Here is a 24,836-nt window from a genome sequence, read left to right as displayed (position 1 = left end):
CTGGGTGATCTCAAACATTTCTGAAAATAAAATGATGTTAAGTAAGGATCACCTACTATGTTAACTGTTCTTAACACTGATAAAGCCACTGAAAACTATTAATCATCAAAGTTAAATTACAAGGTTATGTGCCTTTATGATAGACATTTGAAAGACAGAAATGAAACTACTCTGGTTTTGATGTGGTTGTTCCCGAGCGTGTAATTCTATTCTCATAGTATCCAGTAGATACTGACCGCATCAGTTGACAATACTTAAAAAATATATAAAAAATAAAATAGTTTTCAGTAATTAAAAGTAAATAAGCAAACCGCAGTTTTAGATCTACCTGTAGGAAAACATTTGAAGAATATTTAAAAAGTTACAGGATTAAAAGAACATTTCAAACAATAGATTAAACTCATTTTTGGTATACAATACCAGGCTTCCATGGATCCAAAAAATTTTGATTGTTGAAAAAAAACAAAAAAAAATTTATACAAATAGATATTATTGTAAATTGTAGTTACGTACCAAATATTATAGTGTATCAATCACGATTGATAGGCTTTTTTATATTTATAAGTTTCATATCTAAATTCTAATGCTAGTTTCTAATTTAATTTTTTAGGTCCTGTTATTCAGTGTTTCATGATGCACTACATATTTGTCAGGATATAACTCAACTGATCTGAAATTTTCTTTCTCTGTAAGTAAATAAATGAAGAGAAAGAAGCAGGCTGGTAGACAATATAATAATATTTGCTAAACAACTATAGAACAGGGAATAGAAACGTTGAAGGAAATTGATATACTTTGATAGGTTTGTGAACTGCATTGCTCCATCCATCTCTCAGCAATTATCTAAAAGGTATGTGGCCCCCTTGTGTGGCCTTGTAGTATTTGTTTACAAAGGTGTTGACAGGTCTTGAAAATTTCAATAATCGGTTTGGAAGGATGAATATTTTTGTGTTTTATATAGGTACGTAGAATGCAGTCATGAGCAGAATGTCTGTCATGTTATTTAGGTATGTCTACATTTGGGAGATTTATAGAGAAGATTGTGTCGCATCCAGTTACTTTTAAGATAATATCTACAATTGTAATTAAAAGAAACAAGTAAATAACCACACTTAAATACAATTCGTGTCTGAGTGTGGCTCAAAGAACTGTAATTCATTACTGCTAGTAAAGAATATAAAAAGCTAATATAGAAAGTAATTTTTATCTTAAATTTCAAATTTATTGTACCTTTTTATCACAAATAACCTCCTCTATGAATCATGAGACCTTGCCGTTGGTGAGGGGGCTTGAGTGCTCAGGGATACAGAGTAGCTGGACCGAAGGTGCAACCATATCGGAGAGGTATCTGTTGAGAGCCAGACTAAGGAATGATTCCTGAAAGAGGGCAGCAGCTCTTTCAGTAGTTGTTAGGGGCGTGAGTCAGGACGACTTAAACGGCCGTATCAACATCACTCAGTCCTCTGAGTACTGCGCAGCTGAAAGCAATGGAAAACTACAGCTGCTTTTTTTTCCAAGAAAATGTGGCTCTGCATTTTCACATATACAATAATGGAGGCGCCTTCCTTGGTAAAATATTCCGGAGGTAAAATAGTCCCCCGTTCGGATCTCCGGGTGGGGACTACTAAGGAAGGGGTCACCAGAAAATTAAAAAATAACATTCTACGAGTCGGAGCGTGGAATGTTAGAAGCTTAAAAAAGGTTGGTAGGCTAGAGAATTTAAAAAGGGAAATGGATAGGGTAAACGTGGATATAGTAGGAATTAGTGAGGTTCGGTGGGAAGAGGAAGGCGACTTTTGGTCGGGTGACTTTAGAGTAATTAACTCAGCGTCAAATAATGGGCAGGCAGGAGTAGGTTTCGTGATGAACAAGAAAATAGGGAGGAGAGTAGAGTATTTCAAGACGCATAGCGATAGAGTCATTGTAATAAGGATAAATTCAAAACCTAAACCGACAACGATTGTTAACGTCTATATGCCTACAAGCGCCCATGATGATGATGAGGTAGAATGTGTATACGAAGAGATTGATGAAGCAATTAAACACGTAAAAGGAGATGAAAACTTAATAATAGTTGGAGATTGGAATGCAAGCATTGGAAAAGGCAAGGAAGGAAATATAGTGGGTGAATACGGGCTGGGCAAAAGGAATGAAAGAGGGGACCGACTTATAGAGTTTTGCACGAAGTATAATTTAGTAATTGCCAACACCCAATTTAAAAATCATAATAGAAGAATATACACTTGGAAAAAGCCAGGCGATACTGGAAGGTATCAGATAGATTATATCATGGTTAAGCAAAGATTTAGAAATCAACTCTTGGACTGCAAAACTTACCCTGGAGCAGACATTGATAGCGACCATAATTTGGTGATAATGAAATGTAGATTGGGGTTTAAAAACCTGAAGAAAAGGTGTCAGATGAATCGGTGGAATTTAGAGAAGCTTGAGGAAGAGGAGGTAAAGAAGATTTTTGAGGAGGACATCGCTAGAGGTCTGAGTAAAAAAGATAAGATAGAAAATGTAGAAGAAGAATGGGAGAATGTTAAAAAAGAAATTCTTAAATCAGCAGAAGCGAACTTAGGCGGAATAAAGAGAACTGGTAGAAAACCTTGGGTTTCAGACGATATATTGCAGCTGATGGATGAACGTAGAAAATATAAGAATGCTAGTGATGAAGAAAGTAAAAGGAACTATCGGCAATTAAGAAATGCTATAAACAGGAAGTGCAAACTGGCGAAAGAAGAGTGGATTAAAGAAAAGTGTTCAGAAGTGGAAAGAGAAATGAACATTGGTAAAATAGACGGAGCATACAGGAAAGTTAAGGAAAATTTTGGGGTACATAAATTAAAATCTAATAATGTGTTAAACAAAGATGGTACACCTATATATAATACGAAAGGTAAAGTCGATAGATGGGTGGAATATATTGAAGAGTTATACGGAGGAAATGAATTAGAAAATGGTTTTATAGAGGAAGAAGAGGAAGTTGAGGAGGATGAAATGGGAGAAACAATACTGAGATCTGAATTTAAGAGAGCATTAAAAGATTTAAATGGCAGGAAGGCTCCTGGAATAGACGGAATACCTGTAGAATTACTGCGCAGTGCAGGGGAGGAGGCGATTGATAGATTATACAAACTGGTGTGTAATATTTATGAAAAAGGGGAATTTCCGTCAGACTTCAAAAAAAGTGTTATAGTAATGATACCAAAGAAATCAGGGGCAGATAAATGTGAAGAATACAGAACAATTAGTTTAACTAGTCATGCATCAAAAATCTTAACTAGAATTCTATACAGAAGAATTGAGAGGAGAGTGGAGGAAGTGTTAGGAGAAGACCAATTTGGTTTCAGGAAAAGTATAGGGACACGGGAAGCAATTTTAGGCCTCAGATTAATAGTAGAAGGAAGATTACAGAAAAACAAAACAACATACTTGGCGTTTATAGACCTAGAAAAGGCATTCGATAACGTAGACTGGAATAAAATGTTCAGCATTTTAAAAAAATTAGGGTTCAAATACAGAGATAGAAGAACAATTGCTAACATGTACAGGAACCAAACAGCAACAGTAGCAATTGAAGAACATAAGAAAGAAGCCATAATAAGAAAGGGAGTCCGACAAGGATGTTCTCTATCTCCGTTACTTTTTAATCTTTACATGGAACTAGCAGTTAATGATGTTAAAGAACAATTTAGATTCGGAGTAACAGTACAAGGTGAAAAGATAAAGATGCTACGATTTGCTGATGATATAGTAATTCTAGCCGAGAATAAAAAGGATTTAGAAGAAACAATGAACGGCATAGATGAAGTCCTACGCAAGAACTATCGCATGAAAATAAACAAGAACAAAACAAAAGTAATGAAATGTAGTAGAAATAACAAAGATGGACCACTGAATGTGAAAATAGGAGGAGAAAAGATTATGGAGGTAGAAGAATTTTGTTATTTGGGAAGTAGAATTACTAAAGATGGACGAAGCAGGAGCGATATAAAATGCCGAATAGCACAAGCTAAACGAGCCTTCAGTAAGAAATATAAGTTGTTTACATCAAAAATTAATTTAAATGTCAGGAAAAGATTTTTGAAAGTGTATGTTTGGAGTGTCGCTTTATATGGAAGTGAAACTTGGACAATCGGAGTATCTGAGAAGAAAAGGTTAGAAGCTTTTGAAATGTGGTGCTATAGGAGAATGTTAAAAATCAGGTGGGTGGATAAAGTGACAAATGAGGAGGTATTGCGGCAAATAGATGAAGAAAGAAGCATTTGGAAAAATATAGTTAAAAGAAGAGACAGACTTATAGGCCACATACTAAGGCATCCTGGAATAGTCGCTTTAATTTTGGAAGGACAGGTAGAAGGGAAAAATTGTGTAGGCAGGCCACGTTTGGAATATGTAAAACAAATTGTTAGGGATGTAGGATGTAGAGGGTATACTGAAATGAAACGACTAGCACTAGATAGGGAATCTTGGAGAGCTGCATCAAACCAGTCAAGTGACTGAAGACAAAAAAAAAAAAAAATCACAAATAATAGAAAATTCACTTTCATTTGTTTTAAATAAATACTGATAAAGCTCTACAGCATTTTTATAGATTTCTCAAGTTTATACATTTTGTTGATGTCAATAATAATAATAATAATTAACAATCTCTTTTGATTAATGATAATTTGTGTTTAATAATTTTAATTATTATTTAATTATAATTTTATTTTTTAAAACTAATTGAATTATCTTTTGAACGATATATTTATTGTTCTTAACACAAAATTAAAACAATAATAGATAATTTAAAAAAGTATAACAAAAGAACTGAAAATTATATATTTGGTTGAGCAACATTCTAGTAAGTAAAATTCAGTAAAATACTAATCAGGAAAAAATGAAAGTATAGAGAAGATGAGACTTATAGTGGTGAAAGAAGTTATAATGAAATAAGGAAAGATGTAAGGAACAAGAAAAATATTCAGTAAATAAAATAATACAAATTTACAGAAATGGAAGAACCGTACAAATTTATGGCACATCATTTTGATGAATTTGATATTTTATTTTGTTTACTTTTTTGTATGTAAAGTCTTAAAATATCCATCTTATCATAAATCTCAAATACAATTTACTTAAAAATTACATTACGTTAGGGCACAATTACAATTAGCCACTTACATCGGTTCAATTTCAGTCGGACAATTCCTGAGAAAGTTCTGTATTCTTTATCCTTATGAAAAAAGTAAAAAAAAACAGTAACATGTAGGGGGTTCAAATCCATTAAAAGTTATACTTTTAGCTAGCTACTTGAATCTGAGGTAGTAGCATCGCAAATCAATTAATATCAGGAATATTATCTATTCACTCAAGTAAAGGATTACCACCAACTTAACCCTCCATTGGGGGATCTGGGTGAATGGTGTATAGTGCAGTCAGATAATTCCACAGGGCATACAATTTTAGGAATGGATGACTGTTTTGCTTAATAAAGAAAGGTTAAATTTGTTTTCAGGTAGCTGTTTAATACGTAAAGAATAGAGATATGGATATGATATGATATAAGAATAGGAGGATATGGTTTCTTTAATAATTATTTAACCGGGCTGCAAAAAGTAAAGGTTATTTGGATACTCAAAATTCACAAAAAAATCTATCAAATAATATTTCTATTCTACTCCACAGTTAAACTAATTTTAAAACTACAGCTTGGAACAATAAGATAATTCTTACATTAAGTAAGTAAATTAAACTAGCAAATTAAAAATTGGTTATCGTTATACAGAATGTATACAGTATAATTTATTATTTTATTTTTGGTAAAGAACTTACGATCTTTAGTTGTATAACCAACACCACCAACAGGATTAGAAGTTTCCTAAGGACCATCATATTTTACTGTGTAACCATCTAATTCTTGTCCCATTGCATTCATTAATGGGAATTTTCCTGTTCCACAAGACCCTCTGAAGTCTTCCGTAACTACAAACCAAACCATGATACCTCCAAATCCTTCTTCTTTTAACCAAGCCATCTACAAATGAAAAAATTAAATATAATTAGTAATAGTTATTTATATCTTAAAAAAACTGCATCTTGTAAAAATCTGTAGTTCTTTTTGATGTTTACTGCAGCAGTAAACAGCTTAATCACTTTACATATTGGCTGCCAACTCTGTAGGATTTATGAAGCCTCCTGTGTGTTCTTAAATTCTGAGTCTGTTGCATATGGAGTTTCACTATTGTTTAAAACTCTCCTCCATTCAATCGTCATCCGTTTAGCACGTTTATTTTATTTTAAATACACACAATATGAAATTTACTTCATTATCTAAAGCTGGATTAAGAGATTTTTATTTTTGTAATATAGTAATTTGTTCAGTTTGGATTTTTGAGATAACTCGGCCGATAAATATTTTCTTTCATTTAACTATTTTTAGTGTAAGGTGATACACAATAGGCATAGATTTACAAATAACTTATATAGACCACTGCTATTGAAAAAAATAAAATAAAATGTGCTTTATTGACAAGGCAAAAGTAAGTTACTTTACTTATTTACTTACTTAGTAAGTAAGTAAGTTACTTGACTTAGTTATTTACTTCACAGAAAATAATAATAATAAAAATTGAATAATTCATTCAATGGAATAAATGATAGATTTGCATAAAATTCATGTAATAATTTATTTAAATTAATGGAATTTACAACAACATAAATTCAGATGTTTGGCTACCTTTGTTATATCCATTGAATTGCAGACCATGATTACTAATTTGTAGTATCATTATAACAACATTTATATTACACAAGTAAATGCAATTTTACCCATCATGCCTGATAAAGGCATTTGAGGTTCTTTATAGATTGTTGGTATATGTCTTTGTCATGCTATTATGAATCTTGAAGTACAAAACTCTCAGTTTCCATTTCCTGAGCAAAAATTCTTTATTTAACAACAAACTTGTTCATTAATATTTTGCTACTTGCAAAAATAAAAACGATACAATATTTGAATCTTTGAGGATGAGTCTACAGTCACAAATTAAGCTTTTTATATGGAAAAATTATTATTAAAATATATTTAATCCACTGGCAAAGAGTTAAAAAAATAATTGAAGAATGAAAATATATATAAATATAAAATATTGCAATATGAGATATTAATAAAAATCATTCGAGAAAAACTATTATTCCATTTAATGTAAAGTTATTTTATTTTAAGATGAAGAAAATTAAGGTTCTTTATTTTTTTTTTTATTATAATTCAATTAGATTTTAACAATTGCTGTTTGTACAACAGCAATATTTGTGGATAAAAAACGTTTAATTTTATTCATATAAATTTATATGAAGATCTTTCAAATAATTCAGTAATTTGTTAAAGACTAGTCGGAACCTGGACCCCCAAGGCCAAGGTAAAACTTCCACCCAAGTCAGGGTCTCCCAGGGCCGCAGCGCTCGCCATTCCTGTGTTACAGAGGGACGGCGCCTTGAACACCCAAAGAGTTAAATTCGGTCGCCATTCTCGTCTAGCTAGAAGGCTACGCTCCCCTGGACATGCGCACTGTTCATTATCCTCATTAGTGTGAGAATAATACTGATAAATAACAAATATTCAGACCTATATACTGATAAATAACAAAAAAATATAGAAACCTGAAAAAGAAACTAGAAAAAGACAGAATAACAGTAGCTTTTAACCTTGCTTTTTCTGTTTAGCTTCGGAACCATAACACTTCACAGGATGATGGGTTTGAAGTGTAGTCTTGTACAGTCTCAGGTCGACCATTCCTGAGAATTGTGGTTAATTGAAACACAAGAACACCGGTATACACGGTCTAGTATTCAAATCCGTATAACAGTAACTGCCTTTACTAGAATTTGAACGTTAGAAAGATCGACTTCCAAATCAGCTGATGAGTTAACCACTAGACCGACCCCCGGTGGGTTAGAATAACAATAGCTAAAGTAACTAAAGTGCACACACTTTTGACAGAAAAATTCATAACTTATTTCTTTGCCATAATAATGAAGTAAAAGAATTAATCTTTTTTTTTCCGTAAAGAATATCTTTAATTTACAACTTCACGCTCCTTGGGGGTGAAAAAATAATACAATATTAATGTTCAAGGGAGCAAGAGCCTCGGTCTGTGGCTTAAAACCTTCCCTGGTGTAATACGAATGTATCCTGAAAATGTCAAAGCAATCGATCAGTTGGTTCTTCAGAGATTTTTTTAAATGAAATACATCAAAAAACCTTCTCAGTTATGCCCAAGAAACATGGGTAAAAATCTGGTTGCGCTTGATCAAGTGGTTTTTGTTTATCCTGAACAAACAAAACCCCTTTTCATCTTTATGTAATAGATATACGAGATCTAAAATAACGAGACAATTTTTTTTGACAACCACTTTAAAGTTACTAGTAAACATATGGTTATTATATGACCAGCTGATTTATATTGGGTATGATACTGCTCTAGTATATTCATAACAATCTTGATAAGTTGCAAACTGTAATGCAAGTGATCTGGATAATTTAGGCTTATGTCAGTAAATTAGTTCATAACGCTTTAAAATAAAATATCAAATTTTTAATTTTTCATCTACTTTCGGCTTATTAGTTCCATGAATACACCATAATGGTGACTGTGCTTATATATAAATGCAACTGTTAAGTGAAATATCAGGTGAATTTTATTACATACTTGGGTTGATGGTTTATTAAATTTAAGGAAGTTTTTTCCACTCTATCTTCTAAACCAAATCTACTTTGTCCTAGTTAATTTGAAATTCAATTATAGATTGCATTAAGAGAAATAATAATAGAGGTGTGAATTATGGCAGCTAAAAAACAATAAAAAATTAGGGAATTACCTACCGAAAGATAGTGGAGAACTATAAACCTAGGTAATACCTAGGTTCTATAACTGCCTGCTGGGTAGTGTAAGAAGTACCTGTAACCTTATTTTAAATTTAACTTAAGAGTGGATTTTCTATTTTGCATTTGATGAGATGGAAGCACTGTCTGGCATTGTGGCATTGACTTCTTACTAAACTGTATACTTATAATGTTGTAAATCTATAATATCTATAATGTTGTTATATAATCTATAATATAGTGTGGATGACAATTTTGTATATTGTATAATTTTTATACATATATATATATATATATATATATATATATATATATGTATATGTATATACACATTCTAAATACATTACACTCGTTTTTGAGCAGTGTAAAAATTGAGATACACCAATGAACTGTTAAAACTTTGTTTTTCAAAAACTGTCTGCCTTAAAAAAATCCTATCCTTGAACCCACCTTCAATTTATAATTAGTACAAAGTAACTGTGTACCACCTTAAGGTAGGTTCAAATAATGTTAATTTTTCCATTATGTTAATATAACAATATATATTCTATAACATTAGAAACAAACCTGCAAATCCACTTCTAATAACACTTTACTCGTACATCCTTCCAGCTTTCCTTTCTAATTACACGCTTCACTTTAGACCTGAAGAATACATGTGCTGTTGCTGCTTTTTGAGGTCACAAATCAAATTTTATGATCAAATAGTAAATGTAATCATAACAGCAAGTGTTTCCTTAAACCCAACTGATATAATATTGAATATTGGACTTAAATAAGAATTTGTGTGAAGATTACAGTAGGGATGATGTACAGCCTAATAGGCAGTATTATATTGTGTATCCAATTAACAGGATTTGTAATCGGATCTCATTGGTGATCAGTGACAGCTGATTGGTGATTATAATAATTATTATTTATTATGTTACAGTTACGTTAATGTGCTATAAACTAATACTATAATGCCAGATTAAAGTAATGGTTAAAACGTAGATAGACATTGGCAATATAAGTTGTAAAAATGTTTAACTTCTTAGTAAGCAGTATTATATTTTATTTGATAATGTAAATCTATTTCATGTGTTCTTGTTGCTTTTTACTACCCTGTCTAGCGCTATAGCAGTAGAAGTTAAAGTATGGTAACCCATCAAAATAACCTTTTAAATAAAAACTACAATGAGACAAGAGGATGGTCTTACAATATTACTCGATTGTGCTCTGGAAAAATTAATTGCAGAATATAATAGGAAAATAAAAATACTTAATAAAAATGGTGGGGGGGGGGGGGTTAACATCTTAATATTTAAATGTAAATGTTTTACCATTAGCTGATGATCGGATAACTTTGGTAAAAGACTTTAGATAGAGAAAATTAAAATCAAGAACTAGAAAAATGTGCAAACAAATTAGGCTACAAATTTTATATAATGGATTCCAATAATAAAAGTAGAATCCAAAAAGTGAAAATTTCAGAATAAGAATCAATCAAGAGTTAAAAATTTAAAGCAAAATAATTCTGCTGAACATGTTTTAGAAAAAAATAAAAGCCAGAACACAAAAAATCAAAGTGGCTTTCATCTTACAAAATTTCTTAGGGAAATCTAATAATTGTAACTTTACGGCCAAAACTCAAAATAATACTGCTAAATTAAGCAAATCTGAAGAATTTTACCAAAATTTTGAAAAGTCATACAATTAGAAAAAGAACTAATTTTATGGTCTCTTGACTGGAATGGATGAAAATAAATTAATGAAACAAATATTTAACTTTTTTTTTAAAAAAGGAAAACCAAATAAGCTAGTTAAAAAAATGTAAAATCTCAAATTATTAAATATTTCCACAGAAGTAATTTCTGTTGAAATCTTTCAGAAAACTACTCTTTCAAGAAAACTAGATAACAGCAATAAAGTAAGCAATAAATAGCAAGATAATAAAGCAAGCAGTAACATAAGCAAGGTAATAGCAATAAAAGGACTAAAATAAAATAGCAATAAGATATGTTTCTAACTTTTGAAATGAGTCATCTTTCAACTTGTAAATAATATTTTTATATCAGTTCTGCAATGAAGTAATAAATAATTAAAACATGAGAAAAAGATTTTAGTTTTGGTAAATTCCTTCAGGTATAGAAAATATATAAAACGTTTTTCAATAAATCATTAGCAGAATGTCTTTACCATTTTTTTTTTCAAATGCAGATTTCACCATGAAATCACAGTACTGATAAAGAGCTTTATGAAATTCTGAAAAATGTTCCAGATATAACAAAATTGATCCAGATATAGTTATTGTTGATAAAAAAGTAATTCAAACAGATAATGATAGATTCAAATTGCCCTACAATTGAAAAATCAGTTGTCCCTCCAGAAATTCTCTCAGGGAAAACCAAATATGTTACAAATGCCCCAGAAATATTTCTGAACGTGGGTCACCGCCATGATAAAATAAAATAATAAGAAAGGGATGAATTACCTTCTGAAAATTTGTTTAATCTTTTTATTTCTGATGAAACTAATTTATACGTACAAAATAAATTAAACAGTGGAAAACTTACAAACATATTACAGAGTATGACGTAAAGTTGTTAATAGGTATCAGTTTACTATTGGGAATAAAACTGCTAGCTACAAGGATTATTGGATCTCAGCTGAAGATTTATGTCAGTCAGACTATGAGTGTAAATTGCTTTGACTGGCTTGTGTCACATAGACCTCTAAATGATAACAATGACATGCAAAAACAGGAAGACCCTGATTATGATAGACTTTTTAAAGTAAGGCCTTTAAAAATCTATTTCAGTTTGTTCAAAATACAGGCAGTTGTTGAATCTATGATAAATTTCAAAGGCATATACCCATTTAAGCAATATTTTTAAAAAATCAAAAGAGGCTACAAGCAGTTGAATATAGCTGACAAAACCGGTTATAGGAGGAAATTTGAAATTAAAAAAGGGATTTTTTTTATTCTTGGACACACAATGAAGAGTTGTAATTAGAGACCATTATTATTATTATTATAATATACATTATTTATAATAATATACAATAATAATTACATTATTATTATTATTATTATAATAATAATTATTATAATAATAATAATAATAATATTGTAAGTTAACAATATCAACTGTAAAACTTAAAAATTAAACAACCATAATATAAAACAAATAGAATTAATAATTAAAACTTGCAATATCACAATGAAATAGCAATAGTAAAAATCTAGATCAAAACAAAATTACAATCTGATATACATGCCAAATAACATAAATATACAAAACACTACAATAATAAAGTATAAGAACACAGATGCAAGGTCTTAAGAAATTACAAGGTAATCTATAAAATTGTCATATTATTTCCTAAAATATTTCTGAGGTTAGCCCTAATTTAAATTTCCGATGCAATGCTGCATAACAGACACAGTCATAAGGGATGTGGTGTCAGCAATAGCAGCGGACCCAAAGGGTGCATCGCTCTGCATTATGAATGTCCATGATTGAGTCTAGTGTATCCTACTATTAGTAAATGGCAAATAATAACCTCTCCTCGATAGTTTTTCCTGCAGGAAGAGCTCCACGGTGACACTGTTCTTAACTGGGTGAAGTTTATTGCTGGTGGTAGCATTCCATTCACTTTTCCTCCACTCATCATGAACCATCCTCTTCAGAAAACAGACAAGATGATTCAAAACAATACGATTAGTGAAAGCAGCCTGCAAACAAGCTGCTGTTGTGGACTATCAGCATGTCCATTGGTTTAAATTATGTTATAGCTAGGGACCCAGCAGAAGTTCACACTTGTATTACATTAAATCATCGCAGAAATAACAGACTGAATCTCACAGGGAACATGTAGTTGAAAGTACAAGTTACTAATTGTCTGAAACGAACTCGTGGAATCTGAACAGAAAAGTATGTGACGATATGTTTGTAATTATATTTAAGCGTTATTAATAGCATACAGCTCTGCAACAAAACACTGACGATGCTGCTAAGGCCAAACATGTATGTTCAATGACAATAGACATGCTTTTGTAGTTTGACAACTACAAAGCACATCCAACAGAATTATCGTGTTTAGAGCCATCTTATAAACTATAGCATCTGGATTCATATTATTTAAAATAATATAAAATTCTTGTCGTAAGATAATCTGATTCGTATAACTTTTTATGATATTGACAAAAACTAAAACAGTAATTTATAAAAAAAGGGGAGTGAGAGAGCTGCCAAAGAGAATAATATTGAGATCTGTAGATAATTATATATCTATAGAAACCTAGGTGCTAAGCTGATGCCTAGCATGGCACTAGTCTGGGGTGTTCCTCATCTTGATTACGATGTGGGATGGAGAACACCATGTCAAAGGGGTTGGATAATTTGGTTGCACTTTAATTTAAGCTACATGGGAGCACATCATTCAGCTTGTGTATACCAAAGAGTTGGCTTACTACTGTTCACTAAAATACATACAACAGTGCTTGAACCAAACACACCAGTAGCACAATGGGCAAATGAATAATGGACTGTAGTGAGCATTCTCGTTCGAGCGGTGGCTAGTGCAGACAAATAAGCCACACAGGGACGGACCAGACCTTGGTAGAATCGTAACATTCATACTTGATCAGCCATCCAACGAATATTAGACAGAAGTCTCAGCATGTCTAGCATTTTTACATATTTTACCTTCAGCTCCTTTAAATGTGACAATCACGGGTCAAAACAAAATCTTAAAATTCTTATCTAGGTGCATGGTTCACCACATAAAAACAGATGAGGTCAACATCTTCCCTCAACCGAGAAAAGCAGATGCATTTTGTTTTCTCTGGGAAAAGAGGCAATGTTTTAATAGATCCCTTCACAAAGATCATGGTTGTTTGCTGTGTTAATTGGTGTATTGAATTTTATATGATAGCGATTGATTGAAGTCGTTTTCAGTAAACCAGTATTGGTCTTAGTAGCAGAAGTAACCATTCTCCTTGCCTGTGCTCAATGTTGCAATAGCAGATGTGTGGGACTTTACTTAGTCTAAAAGACCCTTTACCATTTTGGTTAGTTTTTTGTACAATGAGTATTCATTCTCTTTTTGTACATTGTTAGAGAGAGCCTGGAAGAGACTAACACCAGGTTGTACAAGATTCCTCATGCTGGGTGATTTTCTGTATTCCTCATGAGCCACAGAAAAGGACAATTTGTGCTCAGTACATACAAAGCCAATACAGGCTTTTCTTCCTTATAAGGGGAATATAATCGAGACCTTGCCAAATGTGGACCTACACATTTAAACATTTTTCTATTTCAGCTCATGTACTATCATCATGTCTAGTACATCTGCAATGCGCAAAAATTTGTTCCTTCATCTAATCAATTTTGTTCTGAAAAAACTCCTGACACTGAAACAATGTCTGGGGTTTGGTATACATAATTGCACATGGACAGAGAGGTAACCAACTTTTATTCAGTCGAGTAGAAAAAGCAAGGATGTTGGCACATCAACAACATTCTCCTTCATAACGTTCTAGACAGACATGACTGACAGCAGTAGCAACTCTTCTGTAATTTCTGGGAACACAATGTCACGGCAAAACATCCCTTCCATGCTGAAATTTAGCGCCTTATGGGGCTTTCTTTCTTTTTTTTCTGTTTACCTCCGGAACCACCATAAGTTATTACTTCAGAGGATGAATGAGGTTGATATGTATGAATGTAAATGAAGTTTAGTCTGTACAGTCACAGGTCGACCATAAAAGAGGTTCTGGAAACTCACTGCAAAAGAACTTACAGATTGATAACACAAAGATAGCTAGCTATAACTTCTAGTAATGTTATCTATTAGCTTTATCAGAAGTTAAAACTGTGTCATGATTACTTTGATTTATTTTACATATTTCAGGGGACTTTATTAGTTTGCAAATGATAAAGCTATGATTGAGGTGCAGGAGCTAACTGATAAAAGATTAACACTAAAAATTAATAATAGACTTACGGCCAGACTACATAATGTGGAACAACATTCCCAGTACGATGCACTAGATATTCACGGTGTACTTGAACTGCCAAATGAAAATATATGCACAATCGTTTACAAAGGTAATAATAAGATATTTACTACTTTACAACTTGATAAAATGCTTTTATAGATAACTGCTAGTGTCATCGTAAAAGGAAGGAGATTTAAAGTCCAAAACATATTACAAGTTTGTCAGGAGAGCAGAAAGGAAAAATTTTATGTGGCAGGGATTGATGAAGTTCAATTAACAATGCAATACACATTAATCTGCCTATCGACAACCCAATTTTAATTTTTTTAATGCCTCCTAGAAGGAAGTTCTGTTCAACAACCATTGTGATCATGACCAGATATTTTAATTCATTCTCATATGATTTTTAACATTTTCAAAAATAAGAGGATGTTCTCAAACCAACTGTCCTCACAGCATTCTATAAATTTTTATATCACTCAAAAAAGAAATTAAATATAATTTTTCAGCAAAAATATTATCTATTTGTTTCAAATAGATGAAAGCACTTACTTATGGTATTTATTGTTAGTTTTACAAGTTAATGTATACAGATGTATAAAAAATTTAGTAATTTCATAGGAACAATGTAGAAATATATCACATGGATGATTATTTTCAATGCACATATTATATTAAATGCTATAAAATGTTGAAGTACAAAAAATGTCATTTCACTTTTGTAGTGTTAAAGATATTTACATTTAACAAACATTACTTGGATTCAATATTTCAAAAATGTGAAAAATCTGCTTAAACTTATTTTAACCTGAGGAAATATAATCCACCATTGTACTCTTGAGTAGAATAAAATGAGAGTGTGGAATAGAAATTTAGAATATTAAAAAAGTAACATTTTCTTCTCTAACCAAAGGATTTAAGAACAGCCACTATTTATCTTGGTCTTCCTTTTCATTTAAGAAATTGTTAATGGGAAACATTATTTAATAATGTTAAAAAAAGAAAAGAATTAAGCAACATATTCTGCAAGAAGGAGAAAACTAAGATTGATTTAGTCCTTCACAACAAAGCTCATTCTCACACTGTCTGTTTTAACAACTGCCAAAAATACCACCGATCTGCCACATTAATAGGAATTAACTTTCAGAATAACAAAAACTCTTCAATGCAAAAGCATAAATAACACTAATTTTTCCACATCAACTACTTTTAATAATGAAATTACAGGCTAGTAAATATAAATAACTGTTAACCAAATAAATTGCAACATAATGGAAATATTTTATTCACAAAACTCAGTTAATTCAATCTCCTCCAATTTTATGTTTGTAAACAATCTTCTTCAATTTTCTCATGTTAAAATTAAGCTGTAAAAATGTTTTGTCTTTCAATGAAGTATCTATTACCTGTAAACAAATAACATAAGAAGTAGTCATATAAGTATGTTGGTGAATCTAATAATTTTAATACATAACAGATATTTTGAAGTTTTAGTTAACGATTTGACTCCATTACAAGGTGTATAGAATTTATGGCTCCTAACTTAACGAAAAAAATCAGGCACCGATGATGCAGTAGTTTGAAAAACAAAATTAAAGTAAATGTAGAAGTAATTAAAATTAATTAACAGCAAAAAACTTATAAAAAAGGGTAAATTATATTTTAAAAATGCACAAATTTATTATAAAATATAGAATGGAAATCTATAGTAACAGTCATTGTCAAGATTTTGGAAAGTTCTCAAATTGACAAAGGAAACAAGATTATGCTTTAACGTATTCTCATATTGCTATTTGATGCATTGAGACGAACGACTTTTAACTTTTTAATACTCTCAGTAAAATGTGATTTGTCCAAGTCTGAAAAATAAGTGGTGTCTCAGCTTTGATTTCAACGTTTAAAGTAAACCTGAAGAAACTGTTTATTTCTTTGGCTTTGGAAAGAGGATGTAGATTCTAGAAGCCAAATCTCATGAATATGGTGCAAGAGGAAACATTTTGAAATGTAGGTTGTAGTAAAGCTTTGCAGCAACAATCTGAGATGAATGTTCAGATGCATTACCGTGGTGAAAGAATATTTTCATTTATATAATTAATGTTAAAATAGTACTTCAAAAGCAATCTGGGAAAATAACAAAAGAAGTTGGGTAAAACACATTTTGAATGAAATACATTAGGCCAAACTTAATTTGAAAATGTTGTTTATTAGGTAGTACATTTTTAATACTATTCAAAAAACTCTGTAAAAACATAAATTATATCAAACAGGCCTGTAAAACAATTCATATTATTTGCGTATGAAAAAAATAAAAATGAAGGGCAAGAAAATGTCCTAAGTTTTAGAATAATAGGCCAAACAATTCCTCAAAATCTTTGTTTTAAATGTGCATATCACATCAATCACAATCTAGACAGTTTTTCATCAGCTGTTGGATGACCAAAAATTATTTCTTTGTATCACTTTAATCGTTCACCGGGCTTACCAGCCCGGTTCTCACCAGTATTTTTATAAGAAGTTTGTCGACATCATTTTTCTTCTCACTATTGATTAACATGAATAGACACATTTTCTAGCTGAATTTTGTTAAAAATAATGTTTCCTTTTTTCCTTAATGAAATTTATGGTTTCTTAATCCTTTGACAATAGCAAATTTTCGATTTCTAACAGACTTTCCTACTTCAACAATCTTTTTCCTTTTTTTTTTACAATTCTTTTGATCAAATTCCCTTCTTTAACTTAATGATAAAATCAGTAACTTTGTAATACATACTTAATTGTTTAGTTTTGAAAAGATTCTAACCTAATAATACATGCATTTCTTGTTCATTCACGATTTAGGTTTCTTCTTAATTCAAAATAAAAATTTTATTGATGTATGTTCAAATGGAACAAACTCAAAACTGATTCAAATGATACACCATTCTCATCTACTATAACCTTCACACATTTGATTAACGTAAGATGTTAAAATAACATACAATCACAACAATACATACAATTCATAATTCTTTTCCACAAGCTTCTTAAATAATTTCCAGAGTTAATTTCACCTAAATACAGTACTATTCAAGAACCTTCATTTTTTTACATCAAAAAACTGCAGCAAAAGTGAAACAAACTCTCTTACCTAGTCGTCAAACAATACAGAATGATGCACAGCAAACAAAATATTATTTTTAAAAAACTCCACTATTCATCACCACTATCAAAAAATCAAACCACACATCGACATGCTATTTCAAAAACTTTAATTTCTTGTCTGAACAAACCTCTTATATTAGGTGCCATACCAAAAAGGTTATAGTAGGTGACTAAGCATGTTACTCGTAACTTATAAATACCGCTCTTTAAACAGGCATAGTCATTCTCAAGTAAACAATCTCATCCCAGGCGTACTAAGAAAGCGGAAGTTGCCTTCCACACTGAGCCAAACATACTGTTATATACTGGGATGCCAACATATATTTTTAAGATGGCCACTGAACACTGTGATCCACATATATGATAATGAATTCACTAAATTTATACTTCCCAAAAAAATGCATTAATGTATTCAAATAAGATTGTTTTTTTTATACTTATTATTGTTGTTGTAACAGTAAACTCCTTCTAATTCATCATCTATCCTGTGCTTATATATTTTTTTAACATACTCTTTTATATTTTACATGGAAATTAACTTTTATATATAATATTTATGAACAAACAATAAATGAAGGTAAAATTCAGAGGTGAGCTCTCGGAACGATTTGAGATCAAAACAGGACTATGCCAAGGTGATGGGCTCTCACCAAAATCAAAACAAGCTGTCTTGATTTCGCCAATACTTGGCTCTGATAAGCAAATGAAATCGACAAAGGTAAATCACAGATATATGAACTTTAATAGATTGAAAAAAAATTGGCCTCAAAATATCATTCAAAAAGACAAAAATTATGCTCCAAAAACCAAAATGATTAAAAGAAGTAAACATAAATGTAGTAAAGTCAAAATAGTAACCCGATTTAACTGACTTGGAGAAATAATAACAAACAACCTAAATGAAAAAAACTTCAGTCCAAACAAGAACAAATTACCTAAAGCACAATAACTATTATCCTGGTACACCTAAAGTAAAAAGGAATATCCATAAACGCAAAAATGAGATACAACACAGTTATAAAACCGGAAGCCACAAATGCAGCAGTAACACTTCTACTTGAATGAACAATCAAAGACCCAGAAAAATGAAAGAAGAATTGGAAGAATCTGCATCAACAAAAAGTACCAGAAAGAAGGTACTAACAAAACAAAGGTGATGGTTCGTGCCTGACAACGTCATGTGTAAAGAGTTAGAACCCATCACTGATACATTTCAACTCAAAAAAACTCCAAGACAGAATGCAGATGGATCAGAGAAATAAGAGAGGATTTGAAGGAAATTGACCTTACACTAAACAGACAAGATAAAATTAAATTAAAAAATCACAGATAAAAACACTCACTTCACATGAAAGAAATACACAACATAAATATTTCAACACCTGAAAGGGCACGGAAATTGGAAAGAATGAAAGAGTACTGGGAGAACTGCAAAGCCCAAAAATTCCTATCGAAGAGACTTGGATAATTGACTGTGATCCTGTGCGATCGTAAAAGATAATAATAATAATATTTATGAAAACATTTCTTGTTTATGTATTGTATCACAATGTTATAACAACATTATGTCATAACATAAAAATGTTACGTTTATGTATTAGTTTATAAAATGACTTGATCATTGAAGTCAATTCAAACTAAAATATAATTTAATAAAATGATCATATTTTATTTAAAAGTACTTGTGTTTACGGAAAGTGACAAGTTTACATCAAAATTAAAAAGAAAATGTTATTAGAACACCTGCAATTTCAAATATTTAACAGAACAGAAGGACAATGATATTTACGCTGGATAAAGAAAGTTCTGAGTCGAATAAAACTTTTTTTTCCAAAATATGGTACATTTATAGTCAAAACAGATGAAGTTAATAACATGAAAAAAATTGCTTTTCATTTTATACTGAAAACAATTTTCATTTAAAAGTATAGATTATAAAATTATGAAAAGAAGAAGTTATAAAAGTTTTTAACTTATTGATTTTTTTTAAAGAAATCAGACAGAATCAAAGGGTCAAACTGCTAATGTCTACAATATAAAATAATGACATATGCTTCTGAAGTGCAGGAGCTTAGTAAAAATAGTAAAAAATTAAAAAAAAACCTTTGTCAGCTGTCGAAATTAGGAATAGTTGTTAATACCTCATCAGGAATCGGCTAGAAGTAGGTTGTCAGAGAAAGAATTAAGATGAGTGACAAGATTGTGGATGCAATTGAAAACAAAAAAACAGTTAAAGTTTTACAGATATATCTGGTAGATGAGAAGATTGAATACCTGTTACATTACATTATTGGGAACCTCATAAGTGGCACAGAAGACAACCAAAGTTGTGAGGTAAAGTGGAATCTGTGAGCTAAAGCAACGAATAAATGAGAACTAGAAGAATGCGATGTGAAAAATAGACATATATGGCATACGGAATTATGATAAATGGCAAATAATTTTTATTTAAAATAAAAATGGACTACAATAATCACTACTAGAATGAATGAAAGCCCATTCCTAAGAAATACATGTAAAGTTCAAAATAAGAAAAAAGAATTCAGACACAAAAGTAATATTGAGTGTGATGTTAAAGTCACATTCAGTATTACTATCCTCATTATTATCCTCATGAATGCAGGATTATGCATTATATATATTACTCAAATTGATAAAAAAAGAAGGAATATAGAAAAACAGTGTAAACATACAGCAAAAAAAAATGTAGGGCTATGTTTCTCTGAAATTCCAAAACTATTTTTCCCTAATTTTCCTCTGAAATTACTTTGATTATTAGAATAATATAATAAAAACACAATTCTAGACAATAATTATGACAAAAGAAAGGCTGAAAAACTGTCTATGTATCCTGTATTTTTTTTAATTATACTTTTTAACTGAAGTTATATGAAAAAATCTGATATGAACACCACATGACTTTCTTGTATGCCTATTAAATTATGTATACACATTTTTTTTTAAAATGAAAAGTACATAAACTTTTATTTTATTAATAACGTCTGATATATTTACATACTCTTTTTTTATTGTCATTTAATTATTATTTATTGTAAAACTTTTTTTATTATCAGATGTTAATAATTATTAACAAATCAATACATTTAAATTAAAAAAAATAAAGTTAAAAAAAGGAGACGAAGTTTGATGCTAATCGATATACTTCCCCTTGTAAGATCCAAATAATTCATTAATTAAAATTTTATTTGGCTATAACACTGGAACTGATGAAAATAAGTACCATTTATGATATACTGTTGAGAAGCTCTCAATGAAGGCTTATTACTGCATTTAAAAAAAGTACAAAATCCAATTTTTTTTTTATTTTGGGTTTTTTTTGGACACTTCTGGTTCATTCGATTACAATCAAAAGAGGATGTGCACAACTAGACATTACAACAGTCCTAAATCCAAAATTTCAACATCCTACAGCTAATTGTTTTTGAGTTATGCGAGATACATACGTAACATAGAGACATCACGCCGAAACTAGTCAAAATGGATTGAGGGTTGGTCAAACGGATATTTCTTTGAAATCTGAAAACCGAAATTTTTGTGATCACAATACTTCCTTTACTTCATACAAGGATGTAAAAATATTACAAGACCTTTGTAGAGATCTGGAAGACCAGCAAAAACTGCCATTCATCAACAGCTTGTCAACATCAGGATGAAAGAACTATCAGAACATTGGATGACAGCCCTCATCCACTCGCTAAACAAAAATGCAGACAAAAAACCCTAACTAGTTGTTAGGGTTAGACACAACCCTCACTCCTAGAAGCAACAAACATTTTTCAAGAATCATCCTCAACATGATCGGTTTACACTTTGAGAAAGAACTAAAATACCATGGAGGTTTCAGACTCTGTATGAGCTGTCCAGACCAGATTACTCTCAAGCTAATAATGGATTACAACAGAAAAAAAAGTATAGACATGGTGATAATGTTTGTACACTTCACGAAAGCATATGACTGTATGTAAGTCAAAAGTGAAATTCAGAGGTGAACTCTCAGAACTAATTGAAATCAAAACAGGACTGCACCAAGGCAATGGTCTCTCACTGCTACTATTCAACTTTGCTCTGGAAATAATAATGAGGGACTGGCTCAAAAATGCCCCCAAAAGTAAATATAGGCCGAAAAATCAAAACGACAGTCTTGGTTTCGCTGACAAATCACATTGATGAAGTTAAAACACAGATATTAGAACTTCAAAAAATTGCAAATAAAACTTACCTCAAAATGCAAGACAGAAATTGTGTCTCCGAAAAACCATCACAATTGAAATAAGTAAACATAAACACTAATAAAGTCAAAATAGTAACCTAATTTAAATTACTCAGAGAAATAATAACCAACAACCTTAGTGAAAAAAATTTCAATCCAAACAAGAAGCTCTGTGATGGATTTTGTGTCAGGAATACTTCAAATTAAATATCAGGAAGCAAGGGGGTGAGAGACAGCTCTGTACAAAGCTGCCATTCACCCTTGCTTGCACGGGTGGGTGGTGATGATGAAATGTGGGGATTCTCGAGCCCCTGACTAAAGGACTAAGTCCTGGCAGGGACACTCCTTTGGGGGGTCCCCATTAGAAGTGAAGCGCAAAGGACAGAGTCTTGCTTGTTAGATGATGGAGGCTGGGAATGGCATAGCTGGGCCTGGCATTTCCCTCACCTGGCAATTAGAGGTGAAGGCACTTCACAGAACCGTATTAATGCTTAATTGCAGATCCGGTTCCAGGAGGCAGGGTTAAATTTAGAAAAAAAACAAGAACCAACTACCTAAATCACAAAAATTAACCTGGTACACTACAGTAAAAAAGTCTATCCATAAATGCAAAAATATGACAATACAACACAGTTATAAAACTGGAAGCCACATACGCAGTGGAAAAATTCTTCCACCTGAACGAACAATCAAAGACTGACAGACCCCAGAATATTGAACAAAGAATTGGAAGAATCTGCATCAACAAAAAATACCAGAAAGACGGGCGGTGGTAAATCGTGCCCAACAAAGTCCTGTATAAAGAGTTAGAACCCATGAGTAAGAGTTGACTAGATAGGATTTTTTGGACGCATCGTGAGGATGCAAGATTAAGAGGCTTCTTAAACAGTTTGCACAGTACAATCTCGACTCAAAAAACACCAAGACAGGATGCAGATGGATCAGAGAAATAGGAGAGGATCTGAAGGAAATTGATCTTATACTTTTTTTGAGAAAATTTTTTTTGTATTACTTATATGTAACAAATTTGCAAAATTAAGGTTTTTTTCTAAAATGTCTCTGAAGAAAATCAAAATTGATTTTTTCACAATATCCCCATCCACATGACAAATTTTAAAATAAAAATTAATTGATCAATGCCCCTATACAGAAATTTGATCCAAATTTTAAGAAAATATGTTTGTCAATTCTGAAATATAAGGCCAAAAGAAGTATGACTGACATACGTACGCATATTTTTGATCTACATGAATTGGTTGGATCCTAAAACATAGTACAGATTTGTAAATAACTTTATACCCAAATTTTGTCATGCGTACCATATTTTCCCCTTTATGTAGCTATTCTAGCTGTACTCACCAGGAAAGTAAAAAAAGAATTAAAACTATACTTGCTGAATAGAGAACCTCCTCTCCTTTCTTTAAATCAGTTCATAAAATCCGTAAAAAAGATAATGGATGTACAAAATATATACTAATGTTACAAATGTAAAAAAACCCTAATATCTTAATAAAGGTTAAGTTACTTTTATACAGATTTGAATACTAGACAATAGATAAAGATGTATTTTGGTAGCTGGGGTTTAATTAATTACACATCTCAAGAATGATTGGCCTGAGTCTGTATAAGAATACATCTGATTTACATATCATTCTCATCTCATCTCATTGAGCCATTGAGTTAGTTATTGTTCATAAGTTGAACATATTGCAACAAACAAATTAGGAATTGAAAATTAAATAAAAAATAAATTACTTTATGATTTTGTATACGGTTCATTTTTACATTCATTACTAGAAGAATCACAACTGGATGTAATTAGAAAAAAATGATATATTTATATAGCAAAAAAGAACATTAAAATTAAATTACATTAAAAAAATTCTAATTTTTCTTTTATATACATTCATTAATTTGCTTCCAAGTATTATGTATATTACACACAATCAATTAATACTATACGAGTAATGGTTAAAAATAAATTATTAAAAAGCAATATGTTATTGTGTTAAATTATTTTAAAAATAGCTAAAAAAAAATAATAAAAAATGTTTCAATGTTACAGCATGTTACATGTTATCTTACAAAGCAATATTAATAAATTAAATAACAAAACTTAGTTAAAAAAAAAAAATGCATATGCAATAGAACAAAAAAAAGAAGTTATCAATCAAGATCAATAACACATTTATTTTTATAACTGTTACCTGATTAGGTTTATGACATGTCCATAAACCGACAGCTTTATGAAGATCTTTTGGTTTACATGCCGAATCAATACACATGTTTGAGATTTCATTATTGATCTTAATAAAAACAACAACATAAAAATAACACATCACAATAATAGTAAAAAAAATAAATAAATAAAAAAACAAACTAACCACTAACAAAAAACGAAAAGCTATAATAAATATGTGAAGTATATTCATAATACACCCCAAATTTTTCAACATATTTTTACTGCACTTCATATCATTCGATGCAAAATGAGCAGAAAAACGATCAACAAACTATCTCATAGAAAAGAAAAAATTTCTGCATATACAAAGGCCACCAGAAAAGTTTTGAAATATGAAGGAACAAATCACAAATTAGTGCGTGTT

General features: G+C 30.9%; 1 long non-coding RNA gene across 2 annotated transcripts in view; it reads right to left on the bottom strand.

Moving 5' to 3' along the window:
- The window catches only part of LOC142331547 (uncharacterized), a 162,627-nt gene that overhangs the window by 1,036 nt on the left and 136,755 nt on the right, over positions 1-24,836 (bottom strand). For both annotated transcript variants that reach the window (XR_012758035.1, XR_012758036.1), the window contains exon 4: positions 5,824-6,025. This is a non-coding gene — a long non-coding RNA (uncharacterized LOC142331547). The remainder of the gene's footprint in view (positions 1-5,823; positions 6,026-24,836) is intronic.

Source organism: Lycorma delicatula, chromosome 10 (assembly GCF_047948215.1).
Source record: "Lycorma delicatula isolate Av1 chromosome 10, ASM4794821v1, whole genome shotgun sequence".
Taxonomy (NCBI): domain Eukaryota; kingdom Metazoa; phylum Arthropoda; class Insecta; order Hemiptera; family Fulgoridae; genus Lycorma; species Lycorma delicatula.
Note: the sequence above shows the minus strand (reverse complement) of the source record. Positions and strands in the feature narration are given on the sequence as shown.